The sequence below is a fragment of the Nycticebus coucang genome, chromosome 7 (assembly GCF_027406575.1).
Source record: "Nycticebus coucang isolate mNycCou1 chromosome 7, mNycCou1.pri, whole genome shotgun sequence".
Lineage (NCBI taxonomy): Eukaryota > Metazoa > Chordata > Mammalia > Primates > Lorisidae > Nycticebus > Nycticebus coucang.
Window position 1 is genome coordinate 39,167,611 of NC_069786.1, and position 17,688 is coordinate 39,185,298.

Here is a 17,688-nt window from a genome sequence, read left to right on the forward strand (position 1 = left end):
ATCTTATTTGCATCATAATTGACAATTATCTTTTCAGCCCAAATATGCTTACTGGATGTCACATTTAATGGGCATGTGGCCAAGGAGTCTATGTGAGAGGATCACAGCATGCATGTAACTGAGTGTGGCCTCAGTTATTTATTCTTCAAATATTTGCTGAGCACCAACTGGGTGCTGGGCCTTATTCTGTGTACATCAGTGAGACAGAGAGATAAAAACCTTAGCGCTCTTGGAATTGACATTTTCGTGAGAAAAGATCCTAATAAACAAAATAAATACATTTTATAATACATTTGGAGGTAATAAGTTCCACAGGGGGGAATAAGGCAGAGAAGAGGGTATGCAGCTTGGGCCAGGAGTGGGAGTTAATGCTCTCAAACGGGTACTCAGGAAAGGCTTCCCTGAAAAGAATATGTTTTGAGCCAAACTTGAAGGAGGTGAGTACATGAGCCCTGCAGATACCTGGGGCAAGTGTTTACCAGTGTATTCACCACTGGGGGTTCAGGCACGTTTTGTTAACAGAGTTTTGTCTCCGTGAAAGTCTTCATGAAGCAAGTGAAAAAACCTGAAACAACTTGATCCATGGGCCACTAAGGGCGGGTGTGTGTGTGGGGAACCTCCATGGCGGTCCATATTTAAATTTGGTTTTAGATTTGTCTAAAAATATTTTGGCTGCCCAAGCACCAATTAGGTAGCACCGAGTGTATCACAGTAGAGGAAGCTGCATCTGGCCTTGAACTGTGGGTATTGGTGGGGTTTGTTGGGTCTCGTGGGATGAAGACCACCATCAGTGAAGAACTACTGCTCTGCATTCAGGGAACTGGAGGAGCTAAATGGTTGGAGTGGCCAGAACCCCAAGTTAAAGACAGCACATACGGAGCACAGTAGGCACCAAAGGAATGGAATACACAGAAAATGCCTCATGGGAATCCTCAGAAATACATATGTATGGCAGCTTCATAGGGATGGAGAGTCTGTCAGAGTCATATAAATTTTACTTTAACCTAATTTGTCTGCATAGGTAAATATATGGATTATTGGGAAATTTCTTAGCCTTTTTCAATGTTAAACCAGAATTTCATGTAATACTTTTTCATCAATGTTCTCTCTTTAGCCTAAGGATACCAAAGACCAGCTTATTAAGCTGATGACAGGAAAGACCACCAGAAAAAGCCAGTACTAATCTGTAGCAGGGAAGTGTGGCTAATACCACAGCTCTGTAATGTAGTAAACTCACCTAGAAAAACTGAATGTGAATAGTCATAGCTCTTTTACACTGTGATTTTCATCCAGTCATTTAAAGGACAGGTGATGGAAAGAGTCCTAGGTCAGAGACCAAGGGCTTTGTTACTCACAACAGGAAGCAGCATGAGCAGCCCCGTATTTGGTGCCTTTAAACTGCATTTCCCCTTAGTGACCAGAAGATATCTCCATGTGCAGTCGGTTGTGTTTCAGGATAGAAATTTCTGCACTCAGGTTCATAGAGGACAATAAGTGTGCTGGCCCGTTGCTTGAGAGGGAAACTCTATCTTCCACGAAGGTTCACCTACACAAACATCCTCCATGCAAACTTCCTTGCAAAGATAGTTTGTCACAAGAGTGGTCAATGATTCTGCTTGCAAGATATGCAGAAAAGCTTGAGACCCATGAAGAATTATCTCCCAACAACATTCATAACTGGTTTTAAGAAAGTAAGTCAAAATGTGAACAACAAATCTAAAATCTGCTTTTTGAGAGTACATCTTGCCTGGAAGAAACCCTGCCACAAATAATAAATCCTCAACTTGCCATGACCTTTAGATTGTTAACCGTATCTTTGGGGGCAGTGTGCCCTTTTCTGGTGTGCTACTGAAGGACAAGTTTCTGTGCAAGTTTCTTCAGTGTTCTTCAGGACAATTACTAAAAAACTTGTGAAGAGCGGGCTCTCACTCATTACTAGCTTTCATATTCTCTGTCTCATGTTCTGCAGGATGAGGGGTAGATCTAGTTATCTGTCCTGGAGTGGAGTCTGAGATGAAAACGAGGTTTCTGGAAAGGAAGTCTGACACAACAGCCAAATCATAAGCCATAACTCCATTCAGTCATATTGAACAGGCTATGAAATCGTATTACCTATGTACAAGGGAAAGAAAAATCAATATGTGCTTTTCCTTCATTTAATGAATGTCCTTCTCTATCCTCCCTGCTTTGCTACCCCGAACGTTTTTACATTAGCATGATAAGAAGCACTGGGATGTGTGGGACAGGCCTGGGTGTTCAGAAGGCCATTTCTCTCAGTCTGTGAATACAGTTTTAAAACCAGTCTTTTGTCATTATTGCTAAAAATAGTGTGGAATCCAGATAGAGCAAAGATTTCTTCTGCCACCTCCTAGTGTTTCTGGGAACTGAAGGTAAGTACATATGGTACAATAAAAAAGGTGCCAGACCTGGAATTCCCTGCAGCTCCATGCAAGTTGTTTATGTGGTCTTGATTAAGGCACTTAATGTCTCTCTCAGAGGTTGGTATTTTAAATGGGAGAATAATCCTTGTTCTGCTAATCTTACAAATTCATAATGATTTTTTTGTTGTTGTTGTTGTTAGCAACTTCCAACTTCTGGGCTAGGCAATTGATTCTATTGCCTCAGCCTCCTGAGTAGCAGGGACTATAGGTGCCCGCCATAATGCCCAGCTATTTTTTGTTGCAGTTTGGCTGGGACCGGGTTTGAACCCGCCACCCTCAGTGTATGGGACTGGCGCCCTACTCACTGAGCCATAGGCGCCACCCCATTATGATTATTAAATTAACAATGTACTATACTCGTATGCATATGAAGGTGCTTTGGTAATTGTTTGACACAATTATAAAATGGCATTATACTTATGGCAGAATTTAAATAAAGTAGGACTTTTCCTTAATATTGACATGGAGAAACTTGTACTATTTCCTCAAGTTTCAGTATTGATAAGGAGCATAATCTGAACGATAAAAAACAGAGTCCACGTAAGAATGAGTGACATCCTAGAATATTAGGGAAATCTCAGTAAAAATCACACAACATTGTTCTCGATTCCCACTCACTTGTTTTTCTTAGTTGCACAATCCTCAGATGTGACCAAGAGTGATAACCAAGTTGTTCACTCAAATTTCCAGGAATATTCGCCATACTCTGTTCATCTGAAGCTTCTGAAAGGTAATGTCACCCTCAATCTGTGATTAATCATAATGCTAATGTTTTCTCTTTTTAACAATTGGAGAGGTCTAATAGGAATCAACAAATATACTTTGGGTGGGTTGGAGAAGAAAAGGCTTTGTCTCTCTACATGAAACTAGAACAATTCATGGAAACCATGACCCACAAAGCAACCTAAAATATCTGCTTTTGTTTTAAATTTGTAGATAAAACATAAATACACTGTGATTCCTTGGATTCAAGCAACCAACCCAGAATGATACTGTGTAAGTAAGTACTGCTTTTTTAAAAAAGAAAAAAACTAATTCACTTAGCGCTAACTTGCGTAAGTTCTCATCTTGAAACTAGTGACAGCTGACACAGAAATGTTTCCAGGATCAAAACTGAAAGCAAGTAGGTACTGTGGTTGTATAGCTGAGAATATTAAATGTGCCTGAGCTGGAGACATGTGGAGGTTGCTGAGATTTGGTTAGCTGAACAACTAGGTGAAATATATATCATAAGTTCAGATAGACTACACTCTTGGAATTTCTTATAGCAACTCAATAGGTCCTCTGTGTGTGTGTGTGTGTGTGTGTGTGTGAGAGAGAGAGAGAGAGAGAGAGAGAGAGAGAGAGAGAGAGAGAACATGCACTACCCATTATAGCCAGTTTATAACTCAGATGTTAGTTCTTTCTTCAGATACCAACAACTAGTGGTCTCACTGGAGTGATATTAGCCAAATTTGAGAGAACAAGTGAGAATGATACAGACGGTAAAATGAAGTTGAGTGAAGGAGTCAGATTCAGTCCCATTTCTCATTTCCGCATGTCGGAAGTGCTGCCTAACACCCAACTTGGGCAGATCTAAGTCACTTTTTGGACATCATTTAATGCATAGGCTAAATATGAGTGAAGTCACCAGCCTTCCTGAGTAATAGAAACTATGATGCTACAGGCTTACCTTGCTTTCTAGACATTGTGTTTTTTTATAAATTGAAGGCTTGTTTCCCTCCTGTACCAAGCAAGTCTATTGGTCTCATTTTCCTAGTAGCACATGCTCACTTTATGTTTCCACGTCACATGTTGGTAACTCTTGCAAGATTTCAGATTTTATATTTATTTATTTATTGTGGAAGATTCATTGAGGGTACAAAGAACCAGGTTACAATGATTGCTTGTGTCAGATAAAGACCCTCCCATATTATTATTATTATTAATATTATTATTATTATATCTGTTATGGTGATCTGTGACCAGTAACTTTGATGTTAATATTGTAATTGGTTGTGAGAGGGTGTCTCAAACTGCGCCCACATAAGACGGTGAACTGAAGCAATAACTGTGTATCTTGTGACTGTTCCACTGAATGGACTGTCTCTCTCTTTGAGCCTCCATATTTCCTGGCACACAACAGTATTGAAATTAGGACAATTAATAACTCTACAACACCCTGTAAATATTCAAGTGAAAGAAGAGTCGTACATTTCTCACTTTAAATAAAAAGCTAGCAATGGATAAGCTTAGTGTGGAAAGCATGTTGAAAGCCAAAATGGGTCGAAATCTAGGCCTCTTGCTGGTATGAAACAAGTTTGAGTGGTCTGGATAGGAGATCAAACAAGCCACAACATTCCCTTAAACCAAAACTTAATACAGAACAAGGCTCTAACTCTACCGAATTCCATAAAGTTTGTTAGAAGTGAAACCATTGCAGAAGAAAAGTTTGAAGGCAAAGAGATTAGTGAGTTCTTGAGATTTTAAAAAAAGAAACCATCTCTAAAACATAAAAGGTGAAGTAGCAAGTGCTGATGAGGAAGCTGCAGCAAGTTGTCCAGATGTAAATAGCTACACTAAACAACAGATTTTCAGTGCCAAAAGAACAGCCTTCTATTGGAAGAAGATGTCACCTTTGATTTTCATAGCCAAGAGGCGAAGTCAATACCTGGGTTCAAAAATGGGTTGTCTCTCTCGTTGGTGGCTAATGCAGCTGGTGACTTTAAGCTGAAGCCACTTCTCATCTACCACTTCAAAAACCCTAGGGCCCAAAATTATGCTGAATCTACTCTGCCTGTGCCCTATGGAGGCAGCAACAGAGCCTGGATGACAGCACATCTGTTTACAGCATGGTTTACTAAATATTTTATGCTCACTATTGAGATCTACTGCTCAGGAAAAAAGATTCCTTTCAAATATTACTGTTCATTGACAATGCAACTAGTCACTCAAGAATTCTGATAAAGACATACGAGGAAATGAATGTTGTTTACATGCCTACAAACAAAATATCCATTCTGCAGCCTATGGATCGAGGAGCCATTTTGACTTTCAAGTCTTATTATTTAAGAATTTATTTATTTATTTATTTATACAAAAAGTATATTTTGTAAGACTATAGCTGCCATATATAGTGATTCTTCTGATAGATCTGGGGAAAATCAGCCCAAAACCTTCTGAAAAGAATTCACCATTCTAGTGCCACTAAGAATTCTTGTGATTTGTGGGAGAAGTTCAAAATAGCAACATTAACAGGAATTTGAAAGAAGTTGATTCCAACTCTCATGGATGACTTTCAAGGGTTCAAGACTTTAGCAGAAGTAATTGCAGAAGTGGTAGAAATAGCAAGAGAACTAGAATTAGAAGTGGAGCCTGAATATGTTACTGATTGGCTGCAATCTCATGATAAAACTTGAACAAATGAGGATCTGCTTCTTATAGATGAGCAAGTAAAGTGTTTTTTTTTTTCCAGATGGAATCTACTCAGAATGAAAATGCCATAAACATTGTTGAAATGATAATAAAGGAGTTAGAATATTACATCAACTTAGATAAATAGACAGTGGTTAGGATTTGTGAGAATTGACTTCTATTTTGAAAGAAGTTCTACCATGGATAAAATGCTGTAAGACAGCATTGCATACTACAGAGAAATCATTCATGGAAGAAAGAAGTAGCCAAGTTGATTTTTGTCTTATTTTAAAAGAATCACTGTAGCCACTTCAACTTTCAGCAACCACCCCGATGAGTCTACAGCCATCAATGTCAAGGCAAGACCCTCCATCAGCAAAAAGATTATGATTGGCTGAAGGCTTAGATGATGGTTAGAATTTTTCAGCAACAAAATATTTTTAAATTAAAGAGTATACTTTAAAGGACATAACACTATTGCACACTCAATAGACTATAGAACAGTGTATACATAACTTTCATATGAACGAGGAAACCAAAATATTTGTGTGACTTGCTTTATTGTACTGGTCTGGAATGGAGCCCGCAGTGTCTCTGAGGTATGCCTGTGTGTGTGAGTAGTCTAAATCAGTGGGTCTCAAATTTAAGCATTCATAGAGTCACACAGATTGCTTGCCCCATCCACAGAGTTTCCGTTCCGAAGGTCAGGGGCAGGGCTTAAGAATCTACATTGCTAACAAACTTCCAGGTAGTGCACAGGCTGCTGTGTGGGGCACCACACTTTGTGACCCACTGGAACCACAGCATCTCCACACATGTGTTTTATAAATATTTCAGTTGAACTGCACATTCCAGTCATGTGAATGAGCTTCCCCCTCCCCCTTTCCCCACCTCAATAATATGTGAGCACAGAATTAATACAGATTTTGAATGTGATCAATGGAGAGCCAGGAAAATTGAGTCCATGCTTAGAGGGGCTACTTTATTTTTTTATTTTTTTATTTTAATTTTTTTTTAAATTTCAGATTAATATGAGGATACATCTCTGTCTTCTTTTTAAGCTAAAGAGTCTTGCTTTTATTGTGTTGCCCAGGCTGGCCTTGAGCTCTTAGGCTTAAACAGTTCTCCTGTCTCAGCCTCCCTAGTAGCTAGGACATGAACTTCTTTTTTTATGTGAGAAACCGGTTGGCTTATTATGAAATGAACTGACTTCTAGTGTTTATTGAAGAGACTACAAAACCAAAGTTCCCTTAATGATAAAAATGATGACAACTCAACAGCAGATGCGTTTTTTTTCAATTATATCACATTGAATTGGGTGGACCCAGAGTAGGAATTCAGAACAATCCTGCAGGACAAGGCAAAAGGCCCAGTAGCCAGGCACCTGCACACTTCCTTTCCATCTGTGAGAGACTTCTGAACTTTCATACAGTCATCATATGTTCATCTCTCATCCTACATCAAGTAGTTACCTAGATGCAGTGATCACAACTGCTAACAAGATAGACATTGTTTTTGCTTTAATGGGGCTTACCTTCAGGGTGGGTGGGGAGGTAAGGGGAGAGAAAGACAGAATGAATGAGTGAACAATGAATACTCCAGAAAAATATCACATAGCAATAAGAAAATGCAGAGATAGAAAACAGTGATTTGGTGATTAGGTCACTATTTTGATAGGGTGGTCAGGGACAGTCATTCTGAGACAATATTTAAGTTGTGGTTCGAAGGAAAAACAGAAGTCAACTGTGTGGAAGATCAAGGAGGATGAGCCTTCCAAGAGGAGGGGGAGACTAGTGCAAAAGCCTTAAGGTGGGAGGGAGTATGGCAAGTTTGAGCAATGGAAGGTCAGTGTGTGTGAGCATTGCAAGCCAGGCAGAGAGATTGGTATCAAATCATTTGCAGGACAGGCAGGGACCAGATCAAAGTCATTGACTGGGATTTAATCTCAAGCATAATGGGAAAAGAAAACTATTGGCTGGTAATGATGTAATGAGATTATAAGGTCTCAGAGGGGAGAATATCCTGAGAAGGAGACAGAGCAGCAGGGGGCCAGTTGGATCCATTAGAGTAGTACAGAAGAAGACAACGGAGGCCTTGGCAAGGTGTCAGTTGTGAGTTGAAGAGCCCTCAGATTTTGGAGGAACATGGTTGATTATGCATTACTGATTGTTCAATTATGGGTGAGGGGATATATGTTAGGGAAATAGAGGCACCAAGAATTATCTTCAAGGTCCTTGCTATTCAACAGGGTGACATGAAGACCAGTAGCACTGCATTATGTGAAGTGTTATAAATGAAGAACCACATGCTATATTGTAGACTTACTAAATTAGAAGATCCAAAGAAGATTCATATATGCATTAAAATTTGAGAAGCCATGTGTGAGATCATGATCCGGACTTCTAAGGAGAATAGTAAGACTTGTTGAAATGGAGGACCTTGAGGCAGGAGTCGGTTGGGATGAGGAGAGGGAGTCAAAATTTCTTTTATGTATGCAGATTTGGAAATGTGCATTAGACATGCAGTTGGAAACATCAAGTAACTCTGAATCTGGATTTCTGGGGAGAAATCCAGCTCTAGAGAAAAGGCTTGAGATTCATTGAAATTTGGGTAGTACTCACTCTCCAATGGATGCACAGATGAGCTCAGTAGTGAGAGAGCTAACAGAGGAGAGAGCCAGAAACCAGCTGGGCACTACAAAGTTGGGAAGTCCATTAAAATGAAGAGTTAGCCACAGAGACTGGACAGACAGAGCCACGAAGCATAGCCTCAGGAAGCCAAGAGAAGAAAGAGTTTTGAGAAAAAAAGCATTCAATGGTGCTGACCAGTGCTGAGAAGTTGAGTAAGATAGAAACACAGAAGAGAATGTCGGATGTGGAAACATGGAGGTCAGTGGTGAATTAAGGTGGTGGGAATGAAGGTCTTCAGGAGTACAGAGAAGAGAGATTTTGATGTAAGTGACTGGGAGACATTGTTAAAGATGACTTTTCAAAGCTTTTGGGAGACAATATAGTTTTATGTCACTCTTGATTTCTCCTTCTGCCAAAGCCAAATTCCTAACTCTGTCCTTTCATACACTTGGTGTACAAAGTATAAAAGGATCTATGTATTGCCTTTGAGTTCATAGTCTAGTGAGACCCACACAACTAATTACAATGTTCTGATAACAGTATATTAGGATTGTGTGTGTGTGGGGGGGATGGATTGGAAAGAGAGTTAATTTTTGCTTGGATTATGGTAGGCACATTGCTTATGTTGAGTAAATCCTCATTGCATTCCTGTGAGTTTATCCCAATTATACTGTGAAATGGGTGTTCAGAGAAGTTCAGAATTTGTTTATGTGTCAGAACTGGTAAATGCGGAAGCTAGAATTTGAACCCAGATCTGCTGATCTCAGTCCATACCACATTGTTTTTCAGGGTGGAAGAGGGAACAAATAAAAACAAAGCTTACTAAATTGTGAGTGATCCTTCAGCATACTAGGGACAGTACATTCATGGCTTTGTTTGAATTCCCAGGTGGATATTTTAACCCCCTTTTGTTGATGGGAAGACTGACTTGCCTAAGGTCATAGAGCCCGGAAGTTCGATAATTGCTTTCCCAGCCACAGATGACTCTGATATGGGCATTCATTTTACTGTGGTTTTCCAGGTCTGCAATCTCTGAATCAGCCAAGCAGTTCTTTCCCATGAGTTAATTCACAGGGTCCCTTATCCAGTAGCCTACCCATCCCTCATCAGCAGTACTTTAATCTCCCTCCTTCTCTCACCCCTTCCTAAGACTCCCTGCTCCTTCTTCAGTCCCTGCTGGAGCTCATCATTCTCTAAAGATTGGCTGGGGACTTCAGAAACTATTTAGGACCCTGTGACCTGTTTTAATGAAAACACAATAAACATCTCTGTCAAAGTAAAAATTAGTTCTTTGCCTTTCAAATTTGTCAGAACAACTAAGTTTAAATATTATCAAGCAATTAGCACCTGAAAGGCTCAATAAAAATGCAGTTTAGCCCAAGTCGGATGATTATGATTTATATTTTTATTAACATAAGCCCCTTTTAAAGGGTATTGATAATAACATATGTTTTTCCAATCCTCCTCAATGACTCTGGGATAGTGCCCTGTTTCTGTAGCTGGCTAATGGGCATTTGCCTCAGCATCTGCTTGAATAATGCAAATCTGAATTTTAGGCTTTTACCTAATGGATTTCCCCAACCTCTTTGACTCCGACCTGCCTTTGTGTGGTGTTCTCAGTGTCTGGAAAATGTCTTGAGTGTTGTGAGTAGCCATTGTCCTCCAAGTCTCTCTCAGTGGAAAAGAGCAGCCCGCATGTGTCTTAATTTACCTTTTTCAAGATTACAGTGTAAGACACAGAGGAATCAATGATGAAGAGTAAAACCAGAGCTTGGTGGACTATGCAGAGTGGCTTCCACAGCTTCGCTTGCTCGCTCTCTGTTTGAAGCTAGAGGAAGGCAGTGATGACAATTATACATGGGTGTCCATTTAATGAGATTTGGCTTAGAAATTCATTCTGAAACATTGAATTAGACCAGATAGACTAATACAGTAACAAATAACCTTGGAATGGTGGTGGTTAATCCACGCAGTACGTTTTCAGTCACACAAGTCATCTGCATGTCCCAGAGTCTCTCCAGGGGTGTTCTGTGTGGGCTTCAGCATTCCATGGTGTTTCCTTCTTAAGAAATGGACTTCCTTCTCTCAGAATGGAGCTTCAGGATTTGTCTAAGCAGAGAAAGTGACCTCCATGCCCCAACCCATTGGTCAAAATTAGTCACTGTCTTCTGTGTGTCTAGGAATGGGTGGGAAAACAAGGGTGGGCATTAGTAATGTCTATTACAAACACCTTTGGGAAATGTTCCAAGCCTTATGTTCTCAGACATTCAGATGCCTGACAGCCATGGTATACAGCTCAGGGTAGAGGAGTGTGTGTCTTTAACCACAGGCCTGGATGATGAACTTCCAAAAGTTTTCTTGTACGCCATGTTGGCACAGAGAACACTAAGAGAAAACAGACTACTCTTCTTACAGCCCTAAGTAAATAAATACACTTTAATGAGATATTTTCTTTCTTTTTTATAAGGTTTTATTTATTCATTTATTTGTTTATTTAGAGACAGAATTCTCACTTCGTTGCCCTTGCTAGAGTGCTGTGGCATCATAGCTTGCAGCAACCTCAAACTCTAACTGAGCTAAGGGATCTTCTTGCCTCAGTTTTTCATTTTTAGTAGAGATGAGGTCTCACTTTTGCTCAGGCTGGTTTCAAATTCCTGAGCTCAATTGATCCACTTATCTCAGCGTCCCAGAGTGCTAGGATTATAGTCTGGAGTCACTGCCTCGGGGCCTGTGAGATATTTTCTAAGGTAGACAAGGACTTTATTTTTCGAGCCTAGACCTGGATCCTACTAGGTACAAAATAGGCAAGTGAAGATTTATATATCTTTATTTCTGTTTCATCCAAGGTTTGTTTTAGGAATTAAAAAAAAAAATGGAGTCCAGGCAGCAATGATGAAAAAAGGAAAAAGACATGTAGAAAGCTCGGACACATACAAGATGGATAAATTATAACTCTGTGAGCCTTCTCTAAGAGATAGGAATGGGATCTTTCATTTAATACATTCTTGTTATCCTGGGAGCAAGCTTGGTAATAGTTTCTCATTATAGAAATGATGATCAGGCCCTACCGCCTTACAAACATCATACATATGTGTATATGGTCTCATCTCTACATTTTCAGGTAGTAGAAAGTAATCTAATTATGTGGATAATTAAAAACAACCAAAGTGCAAGTTTAAAACTTGTACTTTTATGACTGCAAAGCAGGCTATCAAAATGACAGGGTGTCTGGATGTGATCGTTGCACGCACCCAGATTAAATGAGTGCATTAGTTGATTGTTTCTGGTATGAAGATAAGCAGAGAAAAGTATAATAATGTTGGCATTTGAGTGGACCTAATTAGACTTCAAGTTTAACACTCCATTAAGATGAATGGGAAAGGGTCACCCCTGTTCAAGCTGAGGCATTGTTTTAGTGAGTCTGGATATTGCTTCTGAAGACAACAGTCTGTCAGCACATGTTCTCACAGTCACCCTTATAAGGCAGACTGGAAATTTAATTCTTTTAAAATTAAATCTCAGGTTCTGGAGGCCACAGTAAAACCCACCGGGAGATCTTAAATTCTCAAGTTCTGCAGCTGTTATTAGTCATAAACAACAACAACAACGATAACACATTCCCGTGTGTAAGGGAACTTTCAAGTGCAGACTTCTGTGTTTCCTGAATATGATCTGGTGAGACTAACAACCTCCAGTTTACCACGGAAGGTCTCTATTCATAGAGAGGGTGAGTGACTTGGCTAAAGTTACAGTGCATCCTGGGTAAAGCCAGAAATAACATGGAGGGACTATAATATTCAGTTTTGGGTGCAGTAGTCTGTCATCCATCAGGGTGAGGGAGTAAGGAATAATGATCTCATCTACTAAGCTGAGTGCACATGCATTTGAAAGAAAGCTCAGGAGTCCAAAGCAGCACAGCAGACAAGTTTGCAGAGAGATAACTGGGTAAATCCTGCCAGCCTACCTTATGGAAATTTGGCTCAGTAGTGTGTGAGTAGGAGAAAAGTTTAATCATAACACAGACAAGGTGGCATGGATGTGATCTTAAAGTTATGTGACTCCAGAACCACATTCACGATAATCACCTAAAGAGCCACAAAGTCATCCTATGCCTTTAAGGACTGGATTCATTAACTAGATGTCTGAAGATTGCATAAGGAGATGTTTGAAGACCACATAACAAGAAACCACACAAGGCTTGAGATGAGTGTTTGAGGGATGGTCGCCATGATTTTCGGACTCTTTGAAGTTGTTGTGGCTATATCTCCAATTGCGATCCTGGGATTGGAAATGTTGCAGACTTGCCTCATGCCATTGGGCAAATAATTTTCTCTTGCTAAATTTCAGTTTCTTATTTTTAAAATTAATGAGTTGAGATATGGCCTCCTTATCAAAATCCTAGGTTTTTGTGGCTGTGTTCATTCAGTAAGATTGCAGAAAGGAAGTTTTGATGTACAACTGGTGCCAAGACAGACCCATTACTATGTCCAACTCGTTCCTAAATAGCTCTATTTACAAAATTACTATGAATTTTAGAACTCTTTAAATAAGTCCAATTTTAGTAAAATAATGTCAGTGGTTTTTTTCTTTATTAACAATAAACCACATATAGAATCATTGATCTTAGGATTTTGGAGTTGGATGGAAGAAAATGTAGTTTTTGGAGCCAATTTTCTGCCAAGTGCTTCAACTCTTATCTCAGCTCTCTGACTCATGATTTGTCATAGCTTGAACCTATCTAATAATGGAGCATTGAGAAGGGGAGATTCTTCCTCAGTATGGATCATCTTATTGTAAAGTATTCTTTTTCATAGTGTAGTTCATGTTTTAAAATTATTTTTATTTTAAGGAAAAACCAAATTTATTTGGGTTCATCCTAATTAATAAATTTTATTATCTATCTGTAGCTTGCTTTACTCCAGAATTATTTCTTTAATACTCCTTCCAATAATTCATTGACAAGATAAAAATATGGAAAATGGCAAAGGGAAATAAAAGAAAGAAAATGAAGATTAAGGTGGGTAAAGTTCACTACATAAAATACATTTGTTAGGATATAATATACTTGCCTGTAGTGAGTCTCAAATTTAATTTGAACTTGCTAGCAGTTAAATCGGAGAGAAATAAGATCAGTTACATATCTAATAGCATCTACATTTACAAAAACCCTAATTAATTAAAAGAAACTCAATGATTTCTGGTCCTGAGTCCTGAGACTGTTTTCTCTCATGAGTTCTCATAGGAAGGACTCGTATAGTAAAGAATATCTTTAGCAAAATTATTTAGCAAAATAATAATAATTATCGTGGTTTATTTTAGATATTTTTTAAATTGACAGGTACATTTAGTAACATTCTTATAGTGAATTTCACAACAGATTTCATCAGATTTTTCCTCATGATAAAATGCCCAAGTGCAAATACCTGGTACTTAGTAAGTGATTATTATGAGTTGAATTGGAGTTGGAACCCTGATACCTGTGAATATGACCTTACTTGGAAATCAAATATTTGTGCCTGTGATCAGGTTAAGATGAAGTAATCCAACGTGACTGATGTCTTTCTAAAAAGAGGAGACAGATGCAGAAACAGAGGGAAGGCCGTGTGAAGATCGGAGTTATGTTGCCACATACTGAGGAATGCCAGGGGCTGTCAGAAGCCAGAAGGGTCACGTAAGTATTCACCTCTGGAGGTTTCGGAGGGAGCCTAGCCCCACCAATGCACTGATTTTGGATTTCTATCCTTCAGAAGTACAGCGAGAGGATAAATTTCTGTTGTTTTTAACCCACTCAATCTGAGGCCCTTCCTTACAGCAATCCCAGGAAACTTACATGTTGATCAATAAATATTTATTAAATGTATGGATACATTTTATGTATCAGTTGACTGTAGGAAGAGGCTCCTCAGAAATTTAGAAACAATGCTATGATCACTCAAGAAAAACAAATTGACATAAATAATCCCACCAAATATCTTAATATCCAATTCTTTACTTACTGAAGTCAGTACTTGTATATAGAAGAATTTTTTATAATAGGGTTTAGAATTAATAATCTATGATCACGGGGTCTAGTGTGTAGATTCAGCCACTACTATGAGCTATTTTATTTTCAATGAGATACAACCATTTTAGGAGATAGGTGTAGTAATCAGTCTAAAAGTAGATGTTCAGTAATATTTATAGATATGTGGTAAATTCTATTATTATATGATTCATTTATAATGAGCTCAGGGAAAGGTCCTGTCACACAGAGCCTTCATTGTAAAGGTGATATATTACACTTATGTATTTTGATAAAGGAATCCTATTATCCCCCTTGTGAATTTTACCATGTGTGGGTGTTCCTAGTCCATCTCAGACTCGTAACCATGATTTCAATACTTATCTTCTCCAACTATCTTCAAGAAATCAAATATATCAAGGATTTCCTAAACATGGAGAAGAAAAGAAAACGAAAAATGAGCCAGGCGGAGAACCGTGCTCTGATTGTGGTTGGAACACAGTTAACAATGTTGTGTGTGGCAAGACTAGCTTCGTCTCTGGAGTGCTGGCTTCCCCTTCTACTCTATCCTCGGGCAGTCGATTGGCAGGACAAGATAAAGGCTTCAACTCACGGATCCTACTCCCACTGCAAATAATGAAAGCCTAGGAAGGTCTTCAAACAGATAAACAGCATGCATGATGAGAGAGTTTGGGGAAAAAGCCACTTTCTTTTCAATAACCTTATATTTTAATAAAGCATTTGAGAATCATTTACCTTCTAAATGTGTGAATAATGATGCCTTCAATTTAAATAGTAGAGATGAAGTCTCTCAGGCATCATTCTGGACCAGAAAAAAAGAAGAAGAAACCCCAAACTCCAACAAACAAAAAGCCCCAAAACATGGTCAGCCATCTCCAGTGGACCCACGAGAATATGGAGCACTTCAACGCTCCCACGGCTGTAAGAAGCTCTGCTCTGTGCCTCTTTCTTCCCTAGGTTCATCCCACCGGCAGTTCCTCCCCTGTTCTAAATATAAAGGCTCACGTTCATGAAGCCGCCCTATGCTTGTAACATTCAGAGGTTCTCTCTCCCCCCAAATTTGAGCTGAGGCACTTTTCCTTTCTAAAGAGTAGCATCTGGCCTCTTCGTGCGCTCATTTGCATGCCAATACTGGATTGCACTCCCAGCACACAGCTATTTAATAGTGGTGCTGGTGTCCGAGCTCTGGGAACAAACCAAATGGTTTGGGTGTGCTTTTGTGTGCAGTGTGGGTCGCTGCTACAGTGTGCTTATTAAGAATAGTACACATTCATTATAACAAGATTGCTCTTTTGCTCAGGGGCCATCACAGCGCATTCTGTAAATGAATTAACAGTAGCATGCGTTTGTGTATTATGGGCCCAGAAGATGCATTTGTTTATTAAATAAATCTGCAACACAGAAAGTATAGTTGAAAAAAATTCTAGAAAATAATCAGTGTGCGCATGTACAGTAGCTATTTTTTTTTCTTTGAAACCTCAATGTCTTGGCGAGTTCGCCTCCTTTGTTTCTTTTAAAATAACCAGAAATCACAGTCCACCCAATAGACTAACAGGCTACAAAACCTGATGTTAAAAAGAAAAAAGAAACCAAGTTTAAGTTATAGAAGCACAAAACATTTCCAGAAATAGTGTAGTAAATAAAACCATACCTTTAAAATAATTTAATATTATTGTTCTTTTATTTTTCTTTAAATTCTTTTGATTCCTTTTAAAAACAGATTTTCTCTAAGATCATCATCTTTTTTTAATTTAATTTTTATTTTGGGGCTAACATTTAGTCCACATCATATATATGTACATATATATAATTTTCCCCTGGAACTTTGTTTTCTTTTTAAACACAAGGTCTGCTTTTAGGATATTCAGCTTAAGTATTGGTCCATTTATAGCCAACCTTTTGGCCCAGGTACGCCTAGTATAAGTATACTGGTAAACAAGGGTCAGTCTGTTGGATTTTCTTTCTGTTAACTTATAATGTTTTAAAGCCCAATGACAGTTCACAATTTCATCGAGAACTCAGAGTATGTTTTCAGATGTGGCTATTCTGTATTTCTCCCCATTCACAGTTTTTATCTTGCTATCTTTACTATGTAATTGATATTTTGAACACAAAGTATAATGGGAAGAAAATAGAATACTTTAAAATATAAAATGCTGAGTCTAAAGCCACTGTAAAGATAAGAGGAAGTCTATTAAAATGAACCGAGGAGAAAAAAATAAAACGAATCCAGGAAACAAGAAAAGAAGAAACAACTGTATTCCACCATTTTTGAAATTCTTACATTATTAAAAGTAGAAATGTCTTTTAACAAGATAAATTGATTCATATTCGATTTCTTGAAATCTTTCTATAAAATCCAGGGTACCAATTTAAATTTGCCAGAACATTTTAAAAGGGAAATTCTGGTAGAACGAGTAGATTAGGATTTCATAGATTTTCAGCTTAGCAAAAGATCTATGACACTGTTAAAAAAAACCTAGCTAATTAGTATATATTCTATATAAAAATGTGTTTATAAGAAACATGGCAGGACTTATAGAAGATATTCCATATGCAGCAAAAATACGTAACTAATTGAAGCAGGATTACACTTTTCTCCCACATGGAATCTTAAATATCCACCATTTTGTCCTTAAACAAGTAATATTCAGCTTTACGTACTGGAAACAAACAAGAAATAAAAAACAAAACAAAACCCTGCTATTGTAACAATTGATTCAATACTTAATGTAAGGGAGAAAAAAAAATTTGAAACTCAGGTTATTTTCTTTCTTGCTTTCTCTCTCTCTCTCTCTCTTTTTTATTTTTGTTAAAAAACTCTATTTTTCTAGAGCATTTTATTTATTCTGCTGCAGCTTTTAGAGAGGCCAGCCAATCAGAAAGTCTGTAAAGGCCCAGGCCCAGGCTCAGTGCTGAGCTCCAAATGCGATTCTAGTCCTGACAGGGGGATTATAGGAAACAGATGACTTACGCTTCTAATTTGTGGCCTTAAATTGCAAACAGAATTTCAGGAGTCGAGCAGAGTAATAAATGGCAATAGAAAAAGCCACACACAGCCAAATCAGTATGTGGTGGTTGTAGGTTAAACTAAATGGGAAGAGACAGGTTATGATGGTTCAGTGTATTACAGAGAAGAAAGTCTTAAATTACTGGTGCTGAGAGGTATTGCTCCATGGCAGACAGTATTGCATTGTGTAGT

At 38.4% G+C, this 17,688-nt stretch overlaps 1 long non-coding RNA gene across 6 annotated transcripts; it reads left to right on the forward strand.

The window, feature by feature from the left end:
• Positions 1 to 572: 572 nt before the first annotated feature.
• Positions 573 to 15,372, forward strand: LOC128590698 (uncharacterized). 6 transcript variants are annotated; one of them, XR_008381313.1, is made up of 6 exons: positions 573 to 3,171; positions 3,378 to 3,441; positions 11,987 to 12,191; positions 13,372 to 13,481; positions 13,991 to 14,135; positions 14,870 to 15,372. It is a non-coding gene; the product is annotated as an uncharacterized LOC128590698 (long non-coding RNA). The 6 variants fall into 6 exon arrangements; XR_008381315.1 differs by having other exon boundaries at positions 3,378 to 3,437; XR_008381312.1 differs by having other exon boundaries at positions 573 to 3,441.
• Positions 15,373 to 17,688: the final 2,316 nt, after the last annotated feature.